Source organism: Ranitomeya imitator, chromosome 5, assembly GCF_032444005.1.
Source record: "Ranitomeya imitator isolate aRanImi1 chromosome 5, aRanImi1.pri, whole genome shotgun sequence".
Taxonomy (NCBI): Eukaryota; Metazoa; Chordata; class Amphibia; order Anura; family Dendrobatidae; genus Ranitomeya; species Ranitomeya imitator.
The window spans coordinates 119,608,259-119,623,130 of NC_091286.1; positions in this window are offsets into that span (position 1 = coordinate 119,608,259).

Here is a 14,872-nt window from a genome sequence, read left to right on the forward strand (position 1 = left end):
GAGGAATCCACCAAGATGGTGAGCGGCGATGATGCCATAATTAGCGTCACCATTCCACTTCTCTGCATTCTGAAAAGCTCTCTGCTCACAATGAAAGAGGATGCATTGCAGGTGGCGCACGATGACATGGAGCAAGGAACCATACAGGGTGATTACACACAGCCCAGCCTCATGTCATCCTAATGTGGATTGGTTGACAATGAGGAAGAGGAGGAGGAAGAACAGGAGCTACTTTGATGTGCTATAGATGGTACTACAAGCACACCTGTCATACCATCTGTTCAGTGTGGATGGCCTGAGGACAGGCAGGAGGAGGAGTAGGAAGAGAAGGATACCTTGGTCAGTCATCCTGTTGGTGAGGACACGGAAGGCTTGCCTGTTACCAGTCTGGCACACATGGCTGACTTTATGTTGCGCTGCCGTTCCCGTGACCATCACCTTCTGAAAATTTATGGTTGGTGACACTTCTAGAGCAATGCTACAAGGAGAACTTTCAATCTCTTCTTCCAGAGGCAGATAGGTGTACTAAAATGGTGCAGTACCAGAGGTCCATTGTTGCTGAATTATTAAAAAAATTCACATCTGAAAATGCTGGTGGCAGACGTCACAGTTCGTTGGACAACAAAGGAGTACAGGTGAGAGAGACAACTCCAATCCAGCAGAGGCAGGGGAACACTGCAAAGTTATGGGACAGTTTTTCAGATCCTCCCATTGCCCTGGTACTGAGGCATGGGGTAATGTCACAAGGAATGGAATGTTTGGGAAGATGCTGAGGGAGTACCTTGCTGATCATACCAACATCCTCCGTGATTCCTTTGTGCCTTTTAATTATTGGGTATCCAAGCTGGACAGATGGCATGAACTGGCTCTCTATGCCTTGGAGGTCCTGACCTGCCCTGCTGCTTGCGTTTTCTCAGAGCAGATTTTTAGCGCCACTGGTGGAATTACAACAGATAAGCGCATTTGCCTGTAAACTGATAATGAAGACAGGCTGACTCTTATAAAAATGAAGAAGGGCTGGATTGGGCCAGATTTCTCTACACCACCAAATGATAACAGTGAAACATAAACTCCAATACAGTGTCTTTTTGGGAGGCGTATTCCCACTCACCTCTTCACACCCACACGTGAGTATACACTTTCTGATTTTGGCTATTTGGTGTCCTCCTCTTCCTTCTCCTCATCCTTATCATCCACCACCCCACAAGAACACCAGGGTGAACATGTTTCGTGATGCTACAGCCAGTCTAGTTTTTTGCAAGGGTGTCTATGATGCCCATAATTTTTTTTTAAAAAACATGTACCCCCAGGGAGACATTTTTGTCAGCCCATGCACTTAGTGTATGGGCATTCCAAGTATGGGAGACCCACTCGGAACATTTATTTATGAGGCCTTCCTCCACATCTCTTTCAAGGGGCATTGGAGTGCCTCCTAATTTTTGGCAGGCCTAGCATTCACTGCATAGGCAAACAGTATGGGACACCGACTTCCTAATAATGGGAACATTGTTATCAGGATGCCCACCTCTACGTCTCTTCCAAGAGTTTTTGGGGTGCCTCCTAATTTTTGGCAGGCCATGCATTCACTGCATAGACAAACACTATGTGAGACTCACTTCCTAATAATGGGAAAATTGTTTTCAGGAGGCCCACCTCTACTTCTCTTCCAAGGATTATTGGGGTGCCTCCTAATTTTTGGCAGGCCTTGCGTTCACTGCACAGGCAAACAGTATGGGAGTAACAACTAAATAATGTGAAATGGGTTTTCCTGTGGCCATCCAATACCTAGGTTTAAAGGGTTATTGGGGTGTATGTAACTTTGGGGCAGTCCATGGCTTGCATTCAATGCATAAGAAAACAGTATTAGAAACACACTTTCTTCTACAATTTTGTCATGAGCCCCTCAAGTACGTCTGCTGAAAGGGTTATTGATGTGCATGTACCTTTGGTGCAGGGCAGGCCTTGAATTCTGTGCAAGATTTTTTCAGGAGGCCCTCCTGTACGTCTTGTGAAAGGGGTATTGGGGTGCGTCCTAATTTTTGGCAGCCCAGCCACTCACTGCATAGGCATTTACAGTATAGGAGACCCACTGTTTAATAAAGTCCCTTTCAAAATATTAATGCCGCCTGATGCCCCTCTAAAAATAGGCTCTGTGACTTTAAGAGTCCCTCCTTCATAAATGAAAGAAGTTGTGTACGATGATGTGGCACACACCACATGGCCAGCTAGGGTTGTTAAATGTTACAATTACATTTCCCAGTGAATGCATTTGTATTGGTTGACAGTAATGCTAAATTTGAAAAACATCAAAAACACTGCGCGTGAACATAGCCCAAGTGGTGGAGGATCATTTTTGTTTGGGGTTTATTATTTTGCCTTATGTACAAGTCATTACCCTGGAAAGGATGTTCCTTAACATATTTCCAAGCAAAATCCATTTTGGTTTCGGTTTTGCATGTTTTTTTGGTGCACCTGTAAAAATGGCATGTAGCTCTGACAACATTGCTTACAGCTGTAACCTTGGAGTCAGAAATGCTTCTAGGGGTGATCCCCATGATGTTCCAATGTCATTTGAGCAGTGTCTCCATCATTTTCATATGTTTTTAGACCTTAAAAGGACCCCCGAGGCGAATCGCGGGAAAGTGCTCTGGTTTCCCATAGACTTACATTGGGCTCTTTGTTCTGTCCAAGCACCCGAGTATTACAAATTGCTCAACCTGAGCAACGAGCACCTGAGCATTTTAGTGCTAGCTCATCATTAATTAGCACACTTGTCACAATTTTTTTTCTAATTTATCGGAATCCTATAGGTCCCAATATTGGATGATTTATATTTCTTCATTGTTTTTAGAGGTTTTCTTTTGTATTGTATGTGACAGATCTGTTTTCATTGGATTGAGGCCATTGTAGCCCTTTCTTCCTTACAAATCAGTTTAAAATTATATCTTGTTGGTGGATTTGCTACTCCAAGTATTAACTGCTTACTTCAGTCCCTCGACAACATTTCTGTAGGATTAAGATCAGGACTTTGACTTAGCCATTGAAAAACTTTAACTTCATTCTTCTTTAACCTTACTTTTGAAGAATGACTTGTGTTCTGTGGGTCATTGTCTTCTTACATGATTTAAAAGATCTTGAGGTTCAGCTTGTGAACATATGTCCTAGCATTTTTCATTAGATTTTGAATGTATAATTCAAAATTCATTGTTCCATCAATAATGGCAATCCATTTTGGCAACGATGCAGCAAAACAAAACCTAAACGATAATACTAACACAACTGTGTTTCTATAATACAGTGTTTTTTATTTCTCCAAATATAACAGCATCACATTTCTAATTTAAAGTGAAATGCTCTACTTTAGCATAATATGTTTCATTAGCCTTGTGGCTTGTTCAGGCGATTTTTAGCAAACCGCAGACAGGCAGCAATGTTCTTTTTGGAGAGAAGTGACTTTTTGATTGCAATCCTGTCATGCATACCAGTGTTGTTCAGTGTCCACCCAATGGTGGACCCATGTGCATGAACAATAGCTAATGTGAGAGAGGCCTTTAATTGTTTAGAGTTTACCATGGGTTTCTTTGTGACTTTGCAGACTATCATAAGCCTTGCTCACAGACTGATTTTGTTGGCCGACCACTCCTGGAGATGGTAATATTTGTCTTCAATTTATCATATTTGTACACAATCTGTCTTATTGTGGATTGGTGAGGATGTGTTTGTAACCTTTTACAGCCTGATGAGCATAAAAAACTTTTCTTTTGAGGTGCTTAGAAATGTGTCATGATACACTACCACAATGATGTGATGGGAAGATCAGACTTTGATAGATCCTTGATCTTTAAATAAAACCGGTAGCCCACTCAAGTCAAAAGTCTCATTTGTTTTATGTGGCTCTGTTTATCTACTTTTAAGACTTGTATGAAAATCTAAAGTAGCTTTAGGTCAAATTTATACAGAAAAATGAAAAATACTGATTGATTGATAGTTTCCATATTTATCCATATTTTTGGGTCTCAATAAAGGTGCCTTTATACTGTGCTTGTTATAGGTTGTTGTATTCAGCTAATTTATTTTGGTGGATTGTAGGTAATATTACAAAATATAAATTCTGTCTGGGGTATGTAAACTAATTAAATCAACTGTATATGGCAGTTGGATGGGTGGATCACAGCTTGTCCATGCATTACATGGATGGTATTTAAAGGAAAAACAAGTAATGCTACAACGTCAGTGGCCTTGATTTCCCTCGAGTATAACAGTTAATAACCAAACATTAGAAAAGCCAAGATCCAGCTTCTTTCTTAAAAAATTAGCTGTTTTCATTATGTCTCAGCTCAATGCCGTCAGTCATGTAGAGCTAATGTAATTTTTGCTGCAAACATTAGTGGAATGCTAAACTGGATGAAAAGTTGAGGTGCCCAACATGTAGTCAGAGATCCTATTAGCCTTCAGATCATTATTAAGGTACAGATTAGCAAATCATGTCAAATTGAAAATATCAAGTAATAGGAGTTGTCCATTACATAACGTCTTATTAATGGGCCCAGGTAATGAAAAAAAATTACAGTATACTAATCATGGACTAGCAACATCTCTGCACTCAGTGCTTTGTTCCCATTTCGCAGCCATCAACATCCAGCAGGGCATCACAGAAACTACTGGGTCCCGAGTTTGGAGGCCTGGTATGGAAAATGAGTTTCTTTTTTCTATTCTTTTTCTGCTTGCTGGGCCAAAAGAGGCTGTCCAGAACTAGATCACCTCTTTAAAGTTTGGCCTTCAGTTTGTTAGACTATACCGTATATACTCTTGGTTGTTGTTCAGGTATTTAAGGTAGATCAGGGTGCCAGTTCTGTGGGTAGCATTAAAGTGTATAAAATATGGAAATTTTAATGTTATTTCTTTTTTCCTTTCTTTTACACTAGTGGTGTCAGTATTCAGACATATGCCTCTAACAGGAAACAATAGCTGGAAATGGTTTATCTCACTTGAATATATTTTTATAGCAAATATATCTCAGCATAAAAAAACACAAAGGTATGAACTGGGATATATACTGGTGTGCATGCAGCATGTAAGAGCATGTTCACACTGGTCACTGAACAGAAAAAAAACAAAGACAGAAACATACCGTATATACTCGAGTATAAGCTGAGATTTTCAGCCCAAATTTTGGGGCTGAAAGTGCCCCTCTCGGCTTATACTTATGCTTCCAGCGATCCTGACGCTCCCCGCCTGTCCCACGGTCTTCGGTGCTGCAGTTCTTCCGCTGTTCAGCGGTCACGTGGAACCGCTGATTAGAGAAATGAATATGCGGCTCCACCTCCCATAGGGATGGAGCCAAATAGTCATTTCTCTAATCAGCGGTAACGGTGACCGCTGATACAGGAAGAAGCTGCGGCACCGAAGACAGCTGTCCGGGAGAAGGAGCCGGACGCCGGGAGCAGGTAAGTATGTCATATTCACCTGTCCCCGTTCCAGCCGCCGGGCACCGCTCCATCTTCCCGGCGTCTATCCGCTCTGACTGTTCAGGTCAGAGGGCGCGTTGACGCATATAGTGTGCGCGGCGCCCTCTGCCTGATCAGTCAGTGCGGAGAGACGCCGGGACCGGACGCTGGGAGCTGCAAGCAAGAGAGGTGAGTATGGCTTTTTTTTTTTTACTGCAGCAGTAGCGGCACAGATTTATGTGGAGCATCTATGGGGAAATATGAACGGTGCAGAGCACTATATGGGGCACAGCTATGGGGAAATATGAACGGTGCAGAGCACTATATGGCACAGCTATGGGGAAATATGAACGGTGCAGAGCACTATATGGCACAGCTATGGGGAAAAATGAACGGTAAAGAGCACTATATGGCACAGCTATGGGGAAATATGAACGGTGCAGAGCACTATATGGCACAGCTATGGGGAAATATGAACGGTGCAGAGCACTATATGGCACAGCTATGGGGAAATATGAACGGCGCAGAGCACTATATGGCACAGCTATGGGGAAATATGAACGGTGCAGAGCACTATATGGCACAGCTATGGGGAAATATGAACAGTGCAGAGCACTATATGGCACAGATATGGGGAAATAATGAACATGCAGAGCACTATATGGCACAGCTATGGGGAAATAATGAACGGTGCAGAGCACTATATGGCACAGCTATGGGGAAATAATGGACTATTTTTATTTTTGAAATTCACCGGTAAATGCTGCATTTCCACCCTAGGCTTATACTCGAGTCAGTAAGTTTTCCCAGTTTTTTGTGGCAAAATTAGGGGGGTCGGCTTATACTCGGGTCGTCTTATACTCGAGTATATACGGTAATCATTGCATACCCTGCAGTAAATAAATAAACAGAAATAGTGCATGAAAATAATATGCGATACTTAGTTAACATGTTTTGTTTTATAAAATGAACGCAAACTATACACCACTTCACGGGGACCCTGATTGGGACAGTCCTAACTCTAATATTAAAAACCTTACCTTTGTAAAGTGACATACATGTGGATAAGGGTTGAGGAGGACTGGGCCCAGCCAGTGGACACACAGCCGAGGGAGACCACATCAATATAATGCCCAGTTCAAAAAAATCCAGGCCACACTTTTATATGTACAAAGAGACTGAAAAAACCCAAAGGTATGAACTGAGATATTAACTGGTGTACATACAGCGTGTTAGTGCACGTTCACACTGGCCACTGAACAGAAAAAAACAATGGGTACTCAATCATTATGGTTCTGTCTTTGTTTTGCTTTTTTTTATGTGTCAGCATAGTTACATAGGTTGAAAAAACATAGGTCCATAATAATAACAATAATAATTTTATTTCTATAGCGCCGGTATATTCCGCAGCACTTTACATTTTAGAGAGGACTTGTACATACAATAGACATTACAGCATAACAATAAACACATAGATCAAAACAGATACCAAGAGGAATGAGGGCCCTGCTCGCAAGTTTACAATCTATGAGGAAAAAGGTCCATCCGTTAATAAATATATATACATTCTCTGTCCTAGATTATACAGTAACTTGCAATGTTGGGAAAAACATGATTAAATTTACTACTCCTTAGAGTAGGCTATTCAAAAATCTGACTACTCTGATAAAGAACCCTTTTATACTTAGCTATTTTACACATGTTTTCTGTTGACACGAGTCAACTTGAAAAATGGAGAAATTACAACTTGATTCCAACATTCCTTGCTCAATAGAGTACATGTAATTCAGCGTATTTATGAACACAAAAGTTCCTTGTTTAACCTGGATATACTTGGTTGGGTGAGGAAGTAAAGGAGCTCTATAGCCAAGGTATGGTTCAGAGGCTCCTAGCATCGTATCACTGGGTACCCGTATAGACGTCCAAGCCCCAGTGACTCCATGATGAATTACAGAGGCAGAAGTATGAAAATAAACTTTCCTTTATTGAACAAAGTCACAGAATATAAATCCCTGTGATAGCAGGAATGACACTTTGGTAACATGCAAGTGCTTTTCACTAAATTAGAATATCATCAAAAAGTGAATTTATTTCAGCTCTTCAATACAAAAAGCGAAACTCATTTATTATATAGAGTCATTACAAACAGAGTGAGCTATTTAAAGTGTTTATTTCTGTTAATGTTGATGATTATGGCTTACAGCATATTAAAACCCAAAAGTCATTACCTCAGTAAATTAGAATACTTTAGAACACCAGCTTTAAAAAATGATTTTAAAATTTGAAATGTTGGCCTAATGAAATGTATGTTCAGTAAATGCACTCAATACTTGGTTGGGGCTCCTTTTGCATCAATTACTGCATCAATGCAGTGTGTCATGGAGGCGATCAGACTGTGGCACTGCTGAGGTGTTATGGAAGCTCAGGTTGCTTTGAAAGCAGCATTCAGCTTTTCTGCATTGTTGGGTCTGGTGTCTCTCATTTTCCTCTTGTCCTGGATATGTCAGTGTGTGGTGGCTCTTGAAGCAATGACTGCAGCAGCAGCTCACTCCTTGTGAATGTCCCCCAAAATTTTGAATGGCCTTTTCTTAAATAACCTTTCAAGGTGGCAGTTATCCCAGTTGCTTGTGCACATTTTTCTACCACACTTTTTCCTTCCACTCCACTTTCCATTAATATGCTTGGATACAGCACTCCGTGAACAGCCAGCTTCTTTAGCAATGACCTTTAGTGGCTAATGACTGTGTCAATGACTGCCTTCTGGACATCTGTCAAGTCAGCAGTCTTCCCCATGATTGTGGAGCCTACTGAAACAGACTAAGGGACCTTTCTAAATGCTTAGCAAGACTTTGCAGGTGTTTATTGTTAATTATTCTAATTCACTGAGATAATGACTTTTGGGTTTCATTGGCTGTAAGCCATAATCATCAACATCAACAGAAGAAACACTTGAAATAGATCATTCTGTTTCTAATGATGCCATATAAAATATGAATTTCACTTTTTGTATTGAAGAACTGAAATAAATTAACTTTTTGATAATATTCTAATTTAGTGAGAAGCACTTGTATATTCTGCATAATACATAAGTACAATCTTGATGACTACAAGTGAAAGCAATTAACTTGTAATACACATTACAGAAATACAGTGAACTTGGATGATGGTCTCTTACTTTAGTTGCAAGGGGTTGCACAGGTCGAGGTGAGTCGATGTGACTTTTTATTAAATGAATACCCCAGCCTGGAAAGTCTAGTCTTCCTTCACTACGCCTCAAAGATCTACCTTACAAATACCCCTTTAATGAATATTTCTCTCTCTGTAGACTCCCAAAATGCCTGTTGTTGTAGAAATGAAAACCCCACTACTTGCAGAGGATGCTAACATGCTATCATTGTATACCCGATTCTCTTTCTATTCACATAACACAACCCCAAAATGCTGGTCTACAGTAGGATTTTTTCTCCTTCTGAACTTTCTTACCAACTGTCTGTCAGATAGGAACTAGCATTCTTTTGCCCACTTTGATTCCTCCTAATCATGGGCTGACCAATTGCTAATCCCATCAGTGTCTGACTAAATAGACAGCTTACAATCGCAGGGGAGGTAAATAACAAGATGAGCAGGTCAATACATTAAGTTAAAACAAAGTTTTCAGAAGGGGTGCTGATCAACTTTCCATTCCTTTACAAGGAGATGCTGATGTTTCCTATAGGCACTGTTATGTCCATCACCATCACTAATGATGTTATTCAGCCCTTGACACCTGTGCAAATGACCATCGTTAGTCAGAAATAATTGAAAAGAATATAATACATTAGACGTCCAATAAAATGTGACTTTGTATATACTGTATTAGGATTTGTTTTATTCTTGGGAGAAATTGTCTTAAAGGGAACCTGTTACCCCCCAGGCGTTTGTAACTAAAGAGCCATCTTGTGCAGCACTAATGCTGCATTCTGACAAGGTGGCTCTTTTAGTTCTTGTTCGTTGCACTGCAGAAATAATCGCTTTTTAAATATGTCCCTCATACCTACAAATTGTCCTGGGGGCAGGTATTTCCCCCCCTAATCCAGACGCACCATATCCGTCATTCTGCGAGCAGGGGGCCGCCTCCTAGGCGTTATTCAATTCTCCAGGCGCCTGCGCTGTCATATTCTGCCTTGGCCATGCGCAGTTCGCTCTGCCCCACCACTGACTTCACTTGATGTCTTGCTTACTGCGCCTGCGCGCACGCGCGGCCCAAGAATCCCAGCCCCGCAGTGTGAATAAATCATAAGAGACTGCGGGGCAGGATCTCGGGAACCTTATTATGAAATTATTTAAAAGTGATTAACTTTTAAAAAAGTAATAAAAAGACACATTTCTATTTAATGAACTATTCTCTATAACAAATCCACTATTAGAATTCTGTTTGTATAATCACAATCCATTTAAATGGGAGAAGATAATCGCTATATATTAGCTAAAGTTATTTTCCTCAGTAGCAGGCTTGTTTTCAAAGATTCAAATACAATAGGTGCAATGACTACAGCTCACATTAGACTATTCGATGTTGTACAAGTAAATGCTAATGAGAAAATTAAACTTGCTAATGAGACCATCTCATAACACATAACTTAAAAGAAAATACTGAGAGAAATGGAAAATGGATAACAGTCACAGGTAAATAATACAACATCCATGACATTTCAGATAGAGCAGCTGTCAGGTGAGATGTAGTAGTAAGAAAAGACAATAATTAAAACACCAAGAATGTAAAAGAGCATAGGAGATAAATTCTCTACAACACAGTAGTTTGTAATGCTATCTAAAATTTACAGTATACTAGAATGTTTTAACCTATTAAAGGGATTTTCCACTAGTTCGATATTGACGATCAATCCTTGGAAAGGTCATTGGTCTCAGATTGTTAGGTGTCTGATACACAGCTTCCCTACCAATTTGCTGTCTGCAGTAATGGAAGAAGCTGAATGTAATTAATGTATGAAGAAGAACAACACAGATCTGTTGAATGGTTTTATGGCAGCTGCCAGATACTACAGATCAGTTCATATTATTTGAGCAGGAGCTGATCTGCAGCAACAAGAAGCAGCCACTAAACAATGTAATGGAGCAATAGGTTCCTCTCCATACACTACAGCACCAGCAGAGGCTGGTTGTAAGCAGCTCATTAGCGGGGATGCTGAGTGTTTGACACCCTCTGATCTGATACTAATGACTTACTCTAAGGGTACCGTCACACAGTGGCATTTTGATCGCTACGACGGCACAATTCGTGACGTTCCAGCGATATATCCGTGACGTTCCAGCGATCTCGCTGTGTCTGACACGCTCCTGCGATCAGGGACCCCGCTGAGAATCGTACGTCGTAGCAGATCGTTTGAAACTTTCTTTCGTCGTCTAGTGTCCCGCTGTGGCGGCATGATCGCATGGTGTAACAAAGGTGTGCACGATATTGTATACGATGTGCGCATAGTAACCAACGGCTTCTACATCGCACATACGTCATGAAATTATCGCTCCAGCGTCGTACATTGCAAAGTGTGACAGCAGTGTACGACGCTGGAGCGATATTGTTACGACGCTGGAGCGTCACGGATCGTGCCGTCGTAGCGATCAAAATGCCACTGTGTGACGTTACCCTAAGGATGGGTTAACAATATCAAAATGGTGGAAAAAGTTTTAACTATTAAGTGTGTTCTCATGTCAGCTATTTTGAAATACAGCAATTAAATGATAAAATATGATCAGTCACTATGGAGATAAAAGGTCCTGTTTGTCACTGTGATTAGTATCCCCTTGATAAAGCTACACTCCATACAAGAAACTCGTGTTGGGGCTCTGCCATCCGGCATTTCAGGACAGCCTGTGTTCCCTCCATCTGTGGTAAGATGCACCCACCTCTAATTTTATATTCATGCATACTTGGCTTGATTTTTGATGTATGGTATTGTGGTGTGCTTCTTGTGCCTCTGGTATAAGCCCTAAGAATTAGCTGGGTAGAAAGGCAAAATGAGCTATTATAAGGACACAGTGTCATATAATATGATGATTGAAATATATTACGAAGATAAAAAGTTTGATGGGAGTGATGCTTTTAAGCACCACTTTAATGTTTTGTTTTGTTTTTTCATCGTTGGGGTGCTGCTTCTAAACTAAGGTGGTAGTAGCAAGGATAAATAGTGGTAGAAAAGTAAAAGCTAACATTTAATTCATGTAATTAAAAAAGGGGGAAATCCAATAAAAAAACAAACATGCTTAATAAAAACCAGTGCTCATTCAAAAAAAAAGTTTGGTCTCACCTCTATGATGTCCAGGATGAGCCTTCCATAGTCTTAGGAGTGAGAAGTGAGAAGGGTGGTAAATATTTTTAAACTACCCTGTTGTTTCCCATCCTAACAAGGCACAGTCCTCAAGTGTGGTCCTGTCCTCACTAGTGTCCATTAGTAGCATCCCATTGAGTTTCGTCCACCACTTGGTGTGGTCTCATCAGGGGAAATTAAATAAATCTTGGGGGTTATTTCAACTGTCCAAGTTTAGAACCACTATGAAATTGTAGGAATAGAAATCCTAGAGGGTAACCCAAATTGAGGGAATAGAAATATTAGGCTGGCTTTCCCCTGAGGACTACTACACCTCATCCATCCACACTTCATTGTTGCTTGAACATCTACCCTCTGATTATCCTCATGCACCCATCACAGGACTAACCTTCCCCCCTCTCCAACCCATTGAATTGGAGAACAGTATTTTCTCCGGTATGTATGGCCTGGCCAGAATAAGATATATCTTCCCGAATCATTTTCCCTCCTCTGTTTTACCCTCTAGTAGGATATACATTTGGATGTTTGGTGCTTAATGTGGTCTATCATGGCTATCTGAAAAATCTTATAAAACGTGTGGTGTCATTGGACATGAATCCACTTTACAGGCCATGATTAAACATTATTTTTTGTAAACATGAATGAGGAGATGAGATTAGTCCTCAGACATAACTCATTTGACACATTGCTCAGGTCATAGTTTCCGCTTGGTCCTTTTTGATACTCTTTACCACATGGTCTGGCATGCGTCAGATTATAAGCATTACTCCAGCAGTAAAATTAAAAAAACTCTGGAGTGGTGTTTTAGGATGCCATACCACATCTCAGCTTTCACACTAGTGAGATAGGAGTCAAAGGCCTGAATAATGAAACACAGAAGCAGACTAGTTCCCATGGTAACTCTGTCTATCAGCTCAATGAAAAACTGTAGTTGTTAGGTAGCATATCCTTGGTAACTGGAATGTATCCATACAGCTAAAACTAAGTCAAATCTATTTACAACATTGAAAACCTTAGTATTTGCTATAACATTTACATGGTATTCAATTTTAGTTTTTTTTAATTATATTTCAGTAGAGAAAGAAATCAACAAAAGTATAAATTTTACAATGGCATTACTTCATGTAATTGTGTGCTTCTTGTTACAATGCATTTTATCGCAGAGTTCCTCTTGTCATTCTGTCTTCCACCATCTGTCTACAGTACTTCAAGCTAATAGTTATGTGATGCTAATAAACATACAATAATTGAACAGGATTTTGGTAGATGATGTTTTGTCATGTTTAGTGGTAGCATTTATTTGTTTGTTTTTTTTATTTTATCTCCTTGACAGATACCATTCAGTTTGATTTCAATATAAAATATGTATTCATTGCAAAACTGACAAACATCTCATCTTTTTTTTTCCTGTAACATTTCCCAAAAAAAGTGTCTCCAGAAATCTAAAGTCAAATTTAATTTTGAAACACAAATCAATAATTCTAAAATATTGCAAAACAGAAGATAAAGGCCGAAAGGAAGATCTAGACATGGCAGAAGACATCAGCTAATATTGGCAATAGGATACTAAATGGTGTTTAAAGAAAAGATAGATTACTAGATGTACTTTAAAACTGTCATAAAGAACTTCACTGCTTAGCTTAATGGACAGAAAAAACAATAGACTTCCCAAACATGTCTGCTTAAGTTGGATTGATTTTATAGTAACGTGATTTAAATGAATACTTATTCAGTTACTCATTTCAAGCCTGACAATATTATCCACTTAATTAAAAAGACTTTCGTTTTTCAAGTAAACTTGTTAGTTTAGGCTGAAATGCACAGCTTTTGCTTTTCTTTTTAGTTCAAGGAAATATGTGCTATGCATTATTTATTTAAAGGGAACCAGTGACCATGAAAATGTAGTCCAATCTGCAGGCACCATGTTATAGAGCAGGGGGAGCTGATCAGATTGACAAAGTGGCTTGTGAAAGTATTCACCCCCTTGGCTTTTTACCAATTTTGTTACATTACAGTTAGGGATGAGCAAACATGCTCGGTGATACTAGGCAAATTTGGAATAAAGAGGAAGATGTTTATGAGACACAGTTGCCACTAGCTCTTGTTGTTAAGTCACAAAGTCAGAAGGGCCAGCGTGCAGTGGTTAACCCCTTAAGCCCCGAGGGTGGTTTGCACGTTAATGACCGGGCCAATTTTTACAATTCTGACCACTGTCCCTTTATGAGGTTATAACTCTGGAATGCTTCAACGGATCTTGGCGATTCTGACATTGTTTTCTCGAGACATATTGTACTTCATTTTAGTGGTAACATTTATTCGATATAACTTGCGTTTATTTGTGAAAAAAACGGAAATTTGGCGAAAATTTTGAAAATTTCGCAATTTTCCAACTTTAAATTTTTATGCCCTTAAATCACAGAGATATGTCACGCAAAATACTTAATAAGTAACATTTCCCACATGTCTACTTTACATCAGCACAATTTTGGAACCAAAATTTTTTTTTGTTAGGGAGTTATAAGGGTTAAAAGTTGACCAGCAATTTCTCATTTTTACAACACCATTTTTTTTTAGGGACCACATCTCATTTGAAGTCATTTTGAGGGGTCTATATGATAGAAAATACCCAAGTGTGACACCATTCTAAAAACTGCACCCCTCAAGGTGCTCAAAACCACATTCAAGAAGTTTATTAACCCTTCAGGGGTTTCACAGGAATTTTTGGAATGTTTAAATAAAAATGAATATTTAACTTTTTTTCACACAAAATTTATTTCAGCTCCAATTTGTTTTATTTTACCAAGGGTAACAGGATAAAATGGATGCCAAATGTTGTTGTACAATCTGTACTGAGTACGCTGATACCCCATATGTGGGGGTAAACCACTGTTTGGGCGCATGGCAGAGCTTGGAAGGAAAGGAGCGCCATTTGACTTTTCAATGCAAAATTGACAGGAATTGAGATGGGACACCATGTTGCGTTTGGAGAGCCCCTCATGTGCCTAAACATTGAAACCCCCCACAAGTGGCACCATTTTGGAAAGTAGACACTCTAAGGAACTTATCTAGATGTGTGGTGACCACTTTGACCCACCAATT